Source organism: Cicer arietinum, chromosome 3, assembly GCF_000331145.2.
Source record: "Cicer arietinum cultivar CDC Frontier isolate Library 1 chromosome 3, Cicar.CDCFrontier_v2.0, whole genome shotgun sequence".
In the NCBI taxonomy this organism is placed as follows: domain Eukaryota; kingdom Viridiplantae; phylum Streptophyta; class Magnoliopsida; order Fabales; family Fabaceae; genus Cicer; species Cicer arietinum.
The window spans coordinates 54,883,833-54,896,958 of record NC_021162.2 but is presented as its reverse complement, the minus strand read 5'-3'; the positions used below and the strand labels follow the sequence as shown (position 1 = coordinate 54,896,958).

General features: G+C 26.3%; 1 long non-coding RNA gene across 1 annotated transcript; it reads left to right on the top strand.

The window, feature by feature from the left end:
- The first annotated feature begins 6,486 nt into the window (after positions 1–6,486).
- On the top strand, positions 6,487–12,810 carry LOC140919564 (uncharacterized). Its single transcript, XR_012162236.1, has 2 exons — positions 6,487–10,257; positions 12,048–12,810. It is a non-coding gene; the product is annotated as an uncharacterized lncRNA (long non-coding RNA).
- The last annotated feature ends 316 nt before the right edge of the window (positions 12,811–13,126 follow it).

The following is a 13,126-nucleotide window of genomic DNA, read 5'->3' as shown; positions in this document are numbered from 1 at the left end:
CATGCACAGCTTTGATCTTGACATGTCCTTGTCTTTTCTCTTTTATCAGAGTGCAAAGCTGTTTCTTTGACCATGTGAGCTGCATCCTTTTCAAAAACTTTAAGGACTAGGTTGATTTAAAATTTTGAAGTGATGTTGACAAGAGAGAGAAAGTCATCCTATTACATAGGACTATCATACTCAGTCCGAGGATCAGATCTGACAGCAACATGTGATTGTCTATTCTTGGCTTGTTTCTTGCTGCCTTTCTTTAACTTGACTTCTTTATGAGTTAATTCGTGCAAGCCTAGTAAATGATCTGATTTTAGCCTTTGCTCATGCTTGATGGGTTGCTTTCAACTTTGATGAACCATCCTCAACCTATTCTGTCATCCACTTAGACTTAGATCTAGTTGTTCTTGTCCTTTTCCTTTTGGCCTTCTAACTTCTTTATTTCAAATACTTTTACTTATTCATTATTTGACTTTGTTGTGCATTTCTTTAATGAATAAAAGCATTTGTTCTGGTGACGTCACAAATTGGGCAGATCTGGAGATTTTTCGATTTGCAGGTCATCCTCGCGTGGTTTTCCATCCTTAGACCTGAATCATATTTTCCTTCTTTTTGCCTTAATGATTAATAACCTATTATCTTATATGAATACACTCAAGAGCACATGTTAGTCATTAACCACAATCATAATCTCTTAAGTAATTTTGTTATCATTAAAATCATTTGAGAGATTTTTTCTCAACAGTTCTCTATATACTAAACTTTTGAGTTCTCAAAGATAAATTTTCAATATAAAAAGTTAATTCAAAAAATGAATTATATTTCATAAATTGAATTTTCAATAATTTTTTAAATATTTTTATAACTAGATATAAATCTGTATCCCTCGTAAATCTTCGTTAATACTCTCTTTCTATAATATATCATACACTATTGTATTATAGAAACATTGTTACTGATATTTAATGTTAATACGCTCTTTCTATAATATATCATACACTATTGTATTATAGAAACATTGTTACTGATATTTAATTAATGCAATTATATAAATAATTACATAAGACTTTTATATGAGTTATTGTTTAATTTAATTATAAATTATTATTTATATAAAATTATAAATTTTAACCTATAAATTATAAATTGTCCAAAAATTATCATTTATACAAGTTATTATGTAAACTTATAAATATATATTTTTTTTAAAATTTTATTTATTTTAGATTTATTTAAAAATTACTTATGTAATAATTAAAAGAATCTCGTCACTCTATTTTTACCAATTTATAGAATTGGTTCTTCTATTTTGAAAGTTGACAATTTTGGTCATCCATTACATTTTTACGATTTGACATATTTTAAATGATGTGACATACAATTTCATGAAACTATTTAGATATATTAATATTTTTACGTCATTAATTATATTAAAAAAATAAACAACTTTGAAGTTAATTTAAAGTTAAATTTTTAAAAGATTTTATTGCAATTTCGTGGATGTTGATCATTCCATATAATTGAAAAAAAAATCATTTTAAAATAGAAAATTAATTTCGTGAATTAATAAAAACTAACAAACTAAAATTATAATTAACTCTAATTAAAAATGGATTGAATCGAACAAGATACGCATGGTGCCGAGCATCGGTAACTACTTTCTAGTTAAAAGGGAAGCTGAACACACAAAAAAAAAGTTATAATAAGAAAGGGATTGTTGTGCTGAAGAAAAGAAAAGAGAGAAGGGACGATTGCGTGAAGACCAGGGGAGGCAGCAGTCGGAGAGAACGGAATTCAAGAGCTATGTGGCAACAATGGAAGTTCTTCGGTTCTATTTTTCTTTGATATGTGGTTTATTTTCTTTAACCATGTGTAACTTAATACTCTATTGTTGGAAATGAGCGGAAAAAGATGAAAATATTAATTATTTGATTTGATTTTTGGTAATATAAATGATTTATTGAACTATTTTTATCATCTATATTTTTAATATTTTTTAAAATTAATTACAGTTTTGATTCCTTTATTATTATTATTATTATTATTATTATTATTATTATTATTATTATCATCAATTTATGAAATTGATCTCACTATTGTAAAAGTTGACAGTTTTAGTACCTCTATCATATTTTGACACATTTTTAAAGACATAACATACAATTCTACAATATATAAGCATCTAGATATCTTAATTATTCATATATAAATAATTAAATTAAAAATATAAAAAAAATTCTAAAATTGAAATCTAAATTTTTACGGCGTTTTATTCAAAATTTATGAGTGTTAATCATTCTTATGTCACGTTATTTAAAATATCTCACGACATTATTTTTTAGTTAAAAAATCAGACGAATGAATCAAAATTATTGACTTTTAAAATAAGGGGACCAATTTTGTGAATGAGTAAAAATAGAGGAATAAACCTATAGCTAAGCCTGTTTTTTTTATTGTTTAATCACTTTTAAACTGTTATACGTACGATTTAATTTTGAAACGGAAGTGGAGTGTAAGAATGCTTAAAATGAGAAATTAATGAAAGTGTAGTCTAATAATAGATATAAGTCATAAAGCCAATTGAGATATTTGTAGAGGCGATAGATCAATACGAGAATTCTTGTATGATAACGTTTAATTTTAATCTTTAATTCACTAAGAAATTAAGAGTTACTTTATAATTAAAGATTCAATCACTAATGAATTAGGACATGAATAATATAGAGATTTTGGTAATAGTTTAATAAAGGATTTTAGTAATTATAATCAAATTAGACCTCAATGTTGGATTCAAAGTGAAATTCATCTATGTTATTTTTTTATCACTATAAATTTCAATACTCTTACTCTTATGGTTATGTTTCCACTATATTCTCTTTTAAAAAACAAATTCATTATACCCTACATAGAAATCTATGTCCTATATTTTTTTATCTTTAGAATGTCACAAAGCGGAGATGCGACCACCAAAAATAATTTTTTTTTCTTCATATAGGTTTAATTTTGAGGATGTGACCATGTGTTGGTTTAATTTTTCTTTTTTAACAACGGAAGAAATTTTAAATTAATAAATAAAAAATTAAATTATATTCATAAAATCATACAAAATAAAAAAACATATATTATAGTTAATATGGTTGAATAGGATAAAGTTGTTAAAATATTAAAGCATGTTCTTTTCTTTACCACATAATTAATATGATATATTTTTTTTTATTTAATGTATTTTGTTTGATTTTAGTAATATAATTTATTTTTTTTATTTATTAATTTAACATTTTTTCATTTGTTAACAAAAAAAAATTAAGCCAACACATGGTCGCATCCTAAGGATGCGACCTCCTATAAGAGGAAAACAAATTTTTTTTTCATCGCATATTTGTCTTGCGATATCCTGAAAGTCAAAGAATACGAGCAATTTCGTATATAAGTTTCAACGTAGAATATAATGAAAAGTTTTTTTTTTTTTAAAAAAAAAAAGAGGATATCATGGAAAAACAACCTACTCTTGTTAGTTTAAAAAAATAATCAATTGAATCGGAAATTTTTTTGGTCAATTAAGTATTTAAAACATAATTCAATAGTATAATGTGATCTTTATATTCAACACTCTATCTTATTGTTTTATTGTTACTTGCAACTATTTAATATATTTGTTGAACTATTATCACAACGCTACATTAAAACAACAAAATCACACCCAAAAAAAAGAAAAAGAAAACTAAATGTAATCTATGTAAAAACTATTTATTTAGATTAAAAGAGGAAAATTAATAATGTGGAACTTCTCTCTCAGAAAAAATTAGAGCCGACTTCCGGTTTGCATGTAGTTGGTTAATTAAAAATAGTATTTTATTTTTGGTTACATGAGAAAAAGGAAAAGAAAAACAAAAGCCGGAAACAAAAAACTATTGTCTAATAAAGGAGACACCTAAAGCATCATCTAGTGACTTAAGACATGTCTAGACACCACTCTAGTAACCTAACAAGAAGCTCTGAACTCCTAACTCCCTTCTTGACAAGAATATACACATAATCATTCCCTTATTTGTTAGGTTTATAAGTTATAACTACACGCTCTTAATTTTATTTTGATACTCCAAAGGGGTCTAAACTCCAATCAGTCCACAAGTACGTCATTCCAAAACGAGTAAATTCATATATTCATATATCTATAATAAGATTAAAAGAGACTGATTTTATAACATTTTTCCTCCACGTATCATTTTCACAATGACCCTATTCTCTCTTTCATTTGTTATTTAATATATTAATTTTGAAATTTTGAATCTTTCATCAAAAGTAAATCCAGTGCATTTACAATAAGGCATTGAGTGCATGATCATGTTTCCATTTTTCTTGATATAAACATTATTCTATAAACATGAAATTAATTATCTTGAATTGATCTTCTAATCAATTTTTTATTTAATCTGAAAATATATTACTATTTGCATTAAATGAAATTTTTGATTTGATATCATATTAATTCTGAAAACATATATGAAAATATATTTTAAATCAATTTGATATTATACAACTCAAAACATGTTTGATTTGATATAAATTTTTATTTACTCCAAAAGTATATTTACTATGAAAACATATTTGATTTGATATCATACAAACTCTAACAATTTTAAATCAATTAATTTGCATTTTCAAAGACTTATTTAGAGATTGGCGGATAGATAATTAAAATCTCTAATCAATAATTTTTTTATTCAAAATATTTAATCATAAATTAAAATTTATTAATCATTTAAATCTAATCGCTTGTCCTAATAATACAATATCTATAATATCTTTGTTGTAAATTAGAAATGAGAACAAAATGGTCCTCCTATATGCTCAGACAATTATGGGCTAGTCCAGAATAAATTGAGATTCTATAGTATACCTTTCAAATTAACTTAAAAACTACACTTTCAATTGGTCCTCAAGTATATAATATCTGCAGAAAGTGTTTCCAAGAAGCTAGCTAATGTCATTAGTAGGGGTAGGCAGGGTGGTGTAGCCTTGTGGCTTGGCATCTTCTAGTAACTATATATTCTAAGTGGAAAAAAAGGAAGAAATTTCAGTAAAAGCCTACATATTGAATGTGAAATTTGGTGTTAATTAATGATTTGTACAGCCTATACACTATGGTTGATCCACACTGCAATCCCCAAATATATATTTAAAAATGTTATATTTTATTAACTCACAAATTTGTGAATGTGAATTTAATTAAAAGTATTCTTACATGTTAATTTAGTAATGTCGATCATGGAGTACACTGTAGAAAGCTTCTTTTTAATTTTTGCAAGCATAGCATTTTTGCCAATATAGCATTCTTTCTAATTCTTGATATCAAGTTTATGATTGTAAGTTGGATTTGGATTGCGATTTTATTTATAATTAAATGAGGTTGTACTTAAACAAAAATTTAACTGAACTGATAGTAGTTTGCCTAACAAATCTTAAATAGATTATAATATTATCTTAGATTTTTTATTGAATTAACTAAACTCTTACAAAATAAGTTTGTAAGGTCAAGACTACTTACCACCTATAAATACATGTGAGATTCTTAACTCATATTAAATAGGTTTTGATATCACCACCAACGGTAGCTCAATTGATGATAGTATCGTTGCCCAATCACATATATATACATCCAACAACCGTAGAACCTTGACAATATTGAACTTCAATATCTATTGTTATGTCTATCATGGGTCTTGGATTCAATTTTCACATATTCATCCTTAACCCAATTATGGTAACATATTAAATTTGGGTTGTATTTAACTCAACTCTTACAAAATCGAATAATAAGATAATGATTATCCACCACTTACAAATACATTTTCAGATCATATTTCATCGAATATAGAACTCTTAAAACACACCTCATGTGTAGGGCTAGACATATAGTGCGTGACTTAAGTTGTCTGATAGCAAGAAATCCAACAGATCTTTGATATACTTTGATATTATCTTAAAATTTAGGTTGAGCTTAACTCAACCGCTACAAAATTGACTTATAAAGTTAGGATGTCTCCCATTTATAAATACAATTTTAATTCATATATCATCCAAAATAAGACTTTTAACAAACTACTACTATCAACATACATGTATCAACGGCTTAAGTATAGGTTGCATATATGTGAGATAAAGATATATGATATGAGGACGGGGAGCTGTCAAAGTAGTACTATGTGCCAAATCATACAAGTTTGTTGTGCAACACACAGAATGTGGCAAACTTTTGGGACCAATGATTAAAGCAGATTCTTATGTTACAGGTAGCTATGCTTCAAGTGCATTGTAAATCATATGTCAAGAACAAGTGATCTACATGCTTTTTTTAAAAAAGTGGTCAAGATTAGAATCTTCAAAAAATGATTAGCTAAACCAATCTTAGTCGAATATATTTGAGGAACAATATAAATTTACGTGATCATGGTTGCTCTCAATCCAACCAAATTCAAGAATTCCTTCCTTCTCATCCTCCTTCTTACTTTCATTTGTTTAATGCTACTTTCAATGGGAGTCGATGTTAACTGGATTAGGAAATGATAATCTGCATCCTGAGGTTTAGAACAATATTTGTATTGTATCTAGTCCTCGGAATGCAGATTATCTTTTCCTTATTACCAATGTAAAACAAACACGTTTAATAAAAATATTGGGCGAAGATGTGATAATCTGCATCCTGAGGTTTAGAACAATAGTTGTGTAATTGTTTCTAGTCCTTAGAATGTAGATTATCTCTTCCTTTTCACCAATGCAAAACTGTAAATTCAACTTGATAGTTCCTATTTTCAACTGGTGCAATATTGCTTCATAGTAGAGTCATAATAAATATTGGTAGTTAATCTACATCCAAAGATTTAGAGTAATATTTTAATTGTTTCTAGTCTTGAAATGCAAATTATCCATTTCTTATTGTCAATGTGAAACTGTTTAATCAATTTGATATTGTTATTAATGTTGTAAACTGTATAACAATATCGTTAGTTTCAAAAACGGTGGACAAGCATTCTACAAAGCTAACATGTAAGACTTAGTTCTTTATTGCTCAAACTTGTTTAACACACAAGTCAATTAAGATATACTAGTTATGGTTTGAATATGATATCAATGTCTTATGATCAAGTAAGGCTTCTAATAGTTTTTTTTTCTAAAGTTTTTTTTGTTCTTTTCACTTATATGAATTCATATAAGTGAAAAGATGCAAAACTTTTGAAGAGATTTGGTGCCAATTGAGCTACTACTTTTGGAGCTTAACTACATAAAATAATTAATGGTAATGCTTGGCATCCCAAAAGTTTGGTTTGTGAGAGGCTGGGAATTTTAGTTTTAATTTGGACATGTGTTTAGGTAGTTTGCAATGCGAAAACAACCATGCTAGTGTATACTTGTAATCATGGTAAGTAAAGTGCATGTTTAGAATCATGTTGAGTTTGACAAAATCACCGTGATATTATCATTTTACTGAAACTTCAAAATGTTTGTTGTGTCAAAATATTGATGACACGTCATACATCAATTAACTCACTAAAAATAGATTGATAGAGTATATTGAAATAGATATATTTTACTAAATTTTGTATTATTTTATATGCAAAACATCAACTTTGTATTTTATCAATAATAACTTATTTTCACTCTACCTCTAATTAGATAAGAAATCTAGAGAGAATCAACTATCAATGTCGCATAAGAGAACACTTATTTTAGTTCAAACTTCGATTATAATACATGAAAGGATTGACTATATTATACTAATCCTAGAGGCCAAATTAAAATTGAAACAATTGCGGTAATTAATAGTATGAATGAAAACACAGTCTAGTAAGAATAGAAATTGTCAAACTAATTAGTGGCTTAAAGTCAACAACAAGGTGGTGCAATCAAGAAGCTAGCATATTAGGGTTGATGCATCGGAGATGTTATGAAATCTTGATATATCTCATCCTCCACAGTTTGGTTAAAACTTGTTATCGAGCTTATATCTAGTTCAACATCCAAATCTAGTGAAAGATTTGCAACATTGAATGTTAAGTTGTTGAGACACCATAGGTTTTCAAGAGTTCTACCTTGTAAGCATTTTCATTGATTTTCTAAATTATTTTGATGGGACTATTTTTTAGTGATTACAATTTGGCATTTGGTTGTTTAGGAAATAATTTTTTTGGGAAATGTATCCTTATCAAATCTCCAAATTTAAAGATTTGTTGTATTACGCTTGTCACGGTTAGGTTTGTATCTAGTGAGATAATTGGTAGTGTTTAAAATTGTTTCTTACGATGAAAGTAAACCAGAAAAATGAATTGATGAAAACGTGTTATTGATTGTGTTTTTAATTTTCATATGATAAAAAATTATGATTCAGCCGATATTGATTGTGTTTTTTTTTTTAGATATTTGATGACTCGAGATCATTTCATTCGAATCAAATTAAAGAAGTTCAAGAACGCTATGTGAATTTTATTTTAGAATTAATTAAAGAAAATGACAATTTTTGAATATGTGTATTGAATATTGCTACAATGTGATTTTGTAATTTTGTTAATAGACATCTAAATAGTCTAATTTTTAGAAGAATTTTTCCGTCTTGTCATGAGTAGTCTAAAATGATAGACATATATTTTGGTTATTGGATGGTTATATAAAATAAAATTGTGGTTGCAAGTCCAAAACTCTGATTTGAAATTCAATACGAAATATTGTATGTATATACAGAGCAAAAGCAATAAAACAAAATGAGAAATTTATTAAAAAAAAGTTATTTTTAACTATATTTATTAAGTCAGTTATTCAAAAGAACCGACTTAAAAAGATGATTTGTTGAACTAAATTTATAATGTACATTTTAGGTCAATTCATGAAACGCGTTAAAAAACAACATATTTATTAAGTCGTTTATTGTTAATTCAAATACAGAATCGACTTAAAATGTACATTTTAATCGATTTAAAAAGATAAAATTGTGCTAGTGATATTATTTATAAATATCATTCAAGTCCTTTCTTGGAATAGATGTTCCATCTTTTTTTATTGGTTCTTTGTGATCGTCTCCTTCGTACATATCCCACACATCTGGATCTTTGGGGACACAAAGTTTGAAACAAATGTTTACAAAGATTCAAATTGACATTTCAAATTTTGGAGGATAGTTCATCTATCGTCCTTAGGTCATTCGAGGTTTATGTTTGTTATTAGACATGTTTTCCACTTGCAAGGATAATTTCTCTCACATTGTTAAATGCTCAACCAAAAAGCCAAGCTCTAATACCAATTATATATAGTGAAAAAAAAAAAAAAAAAAAGAGATGTTTAAAAAAACAATATTTGTTTAAAAGATCTTTTTAAACAATATTTGTTTAAAACAAAATTCCTTTAAAAATCAGTTATATAAAAGCCTTTAAAAAAAATATTTGTTTAAAAGATCTTTTGAAAACTGGACGCTTAAAACAAAAAGAGTAGGAAATACACTTAAAACATATTTTGAAAATCGGACGCTTAAAATAAAAAAATCTTCTAATAGTTAATCCAGTTCCTTCAACCCAAAGAATTTCAACTAAATGATCACACTCACCAACAACCACTAGACTATACTTTTATCAACTGACTATAATCTAGTTTTCTCAAAATTTTGCCTTAGTTTAGTCAAGCCTTCAAGGAACATGTCACTACGCAAGTTACAAGTTTAACAAGTGTTTGTGAAATACAATTTTTTTACTCTCAATAGAGAGATTCAAAAGATTTAGGATGAAATACAATTAACTAACTTTCAATAAAAAGAATGTGAATTTCAGTTCGTTCAATGACTCTCATATTTTGTTCTTTTTTCTTGGTGTTTCGTAGTTCAAATGATATTTTGTAATGTTTCAAATTTCTTATAGATCGAGATTTGTGTTAAATTAGATTTTGAATAATTGAAGAGTTCTTTTCAATTTATTTGGTTATATTTCTTAAAAAATGCATGGTGTTATTTGTAGCATAAATAAATATTTTTTAGGTTAAAATTATGACCGTTAAATAAATGTCCAAACTTTAATGTCTCTTAGGTTGAACGAGCTAGTCCTGCAAAGCTTCCAGCTTTTCACGACTTGTCTCTTTCATTCTTGGACATCTTCACACTATAAATTTTTCCTTTAGTGACATTTGTTGTGGTATGGTTGTCAGGTCACAAAATCAAATCAGATGTTGCAATGACTAGACAATCCAATGAAGTAGTTCTCCAGACGCATGTAAAACAAGATTGCACAAGTAAGTCTTTATTAGACTATATAATCAAAGGAACTTAGGATTTTACTTGAAATGCTAACTTAAAGTGCGAATTGCTCTCATGCAATCATATTACATAATCAACATTTAACACTTCATTTACTAAATCACATCTTACATATTAGACATTTCATTCAAGCAGGAATTATATGACATATAAAATGCACCCAGACACTACTGACAATGCAGTTAACATCAATAATGCAATGGGTTCTTGTCATCAGATAATCATCGACACGAATCTAACAAACTCTAGATTGATATAGACAGAAAAATCACCTACTATATCACAAATGAAAGAGTAGTCACATAAATTCAATATCCAACAAAAACGTTATTATGTCTTTACGTACTACCATCCTACTAACATTTCCCTAATGCCGCCTCAGTTGTGTTCTATCAATTATATGACGGGGTCATGGAACAAACCCCAATGTATCCTACTTAAAATATAAATATGACAAATAATTCTTCATCGTCAAACATTATTTAATTTAACTCAATTCATATTTACAACTAAGTACATTATAATAGCATTTGTCATCATCAATGAAATAATAATAATAATAATAATAATAATAATATCGTCAAACATTATTTAATTTAACTCAATTCATATTTACAACTAAGTACATTATAATAGCATTTGTCATCATCAATAAAATAATAATAATAATAATAATAATAATAATAATAATAATAATAATAATAATAATAATAATAATAATAATAATAATAATAATAATAATAATAATAAAAACAATAAAAATAATGTCACATATTCACAATTATACAAGATCCTCATTAACATGATATGTTATTGAGATGTGCAAACATCCTAACAGCACACAAGACCTCCAATCGGTAAGAACTCTAAAAAAAATATTTTTTGTGATACAAGGGAGCATTTTTTTTTGTGGTTAAATATATTTTCAATCGCTACAAAATTATGAAATTTTAACTTTAAAAAAGTTTATTTACGTCTAATATCTATTTTGATTTTAGAGACTTTTTTAGGGACTAAATATATCATTTTTTTAATAAAAAAATATTTTAAATTAGAAATTAAAAGTGAATAAAAAAATTATAGGGACTAAAATTAAATTTTAAAAAAATTAGAATTTATTTTACTCATTTTTTAATTATTAAAATTGTACTTTTTATTTTATTAAGAGTCCAATTTTTAGGAATAGAATAAGGTCTCTAAAATATTTTAGAGATCATTAATAGATTGCTACCTAAGAATTATCCCGTTATTAATTACTAAATAATATTATTACTAATTAACTTTAATTTACTACTAGGACCCATTAGCTAACAATTAATTACTAAGTTTTTTATGATCATTTAATTGATTAATTCCCCAATTCACTTGATTAATTATAACTACTTTTTAACAATATTTGGCCACTGATTCAACGTTGATTATTACCTAACTAGTTAATTAATTATTCTTTATCGAGTATTAGTTAACCTAATCAATAAATTAAAAAATTTAATTGTTAATCTCCATTAAAATCAATCTCAAATCAATACTAAGCTAAAATATATTGATTCTCTAAATGAATAATTCAATATGTAATTGATTAATTCATTTACTTATATTCCAAATTATTCTCTAATATATATATATATATATATATATATATATTATCTCATATGATTCAACTATAATTTCACATTTGAATTGTCATAGATTACACATATTCTCAACTTAATATCCAATATAAAACCTATTACTTGTGTTAATTGATCTTACGTTGTTCATATAGATGAGAGATGATTACATTTACAAAGCCATGCATGCAACACGTCCATACAATTCATTAATAAAAAGTGGAGCAAGCGAATATGCTTTTTTGTTTAATTGTGGAAACCCGTGTGTAATTGGTAGTAAATGGTCCTGCTTATACCAACTTTGTTTTATGCTCAATTAATTGTTATCATTAACAAAATGGAATACTATATGCTTTTTCAATCAACAACTTCAAGAATAACATTCGTATGGTCCTCAAGTACAGCCCACTCTACAAATTAAATGATGGACCCATTCAATTCATTCACATTGTTGCCACTTGCAAGGAAGCCAAACAATTTTCCTATTTGTAAGCAAGCATGTAATTAAATTGATAGTTTGATGTAGCCTCTTGTTGCTTTATGTCTATGTATTATAGCATCTACTCTTGCGTAAGATAGTAACCGAAAGTGCAAAGTTGAAAAGGATTATGGTTCATATGAATCGTTTCTCATGCTTGGTTTTCATCCCGATTCCCTCGTTAAATTAGAAATGAAAAAACAAGCATATTCCTTATCTCATGTCATACGTCTTCAATTATGAGCAACACTTAATTGTTTAATTAATGTAATTATAGTAAATTATATTCATCACTTCCACGATAACGGTGACAATTGCAAAAATAATTTATCTAAACACAATATCACTTTTAGTTTCTAAATTAAAGTTTTTTTTTTCGATTTATTGTTTTTCCTCTTTACCTCTGTAATATATAATCAAGACGATACATTTTTTATTTCTTTTATGTAAAGTTATTTGTATACCCCACAAATTATACTACATTAGAAATCGTTCTCAAAATTATACAAAGAAATATAGTAAAAAAAATTTGCACTATATATATATATATATATATATATATATATTAGTACAGTAAAAACTAGAAAAAAAATAGATATAGGAGTACTTGATTCGTCTGCACACTAGTTTATAATAATGAAAATAAATTAATAATTAATAAAAACAAAAATACTTTTTTCTTTTATTTTATCATATTTTCTTACTTTTATATAAAATTACTAAATACAACAATTATTGGGACAAATATAGAGCACA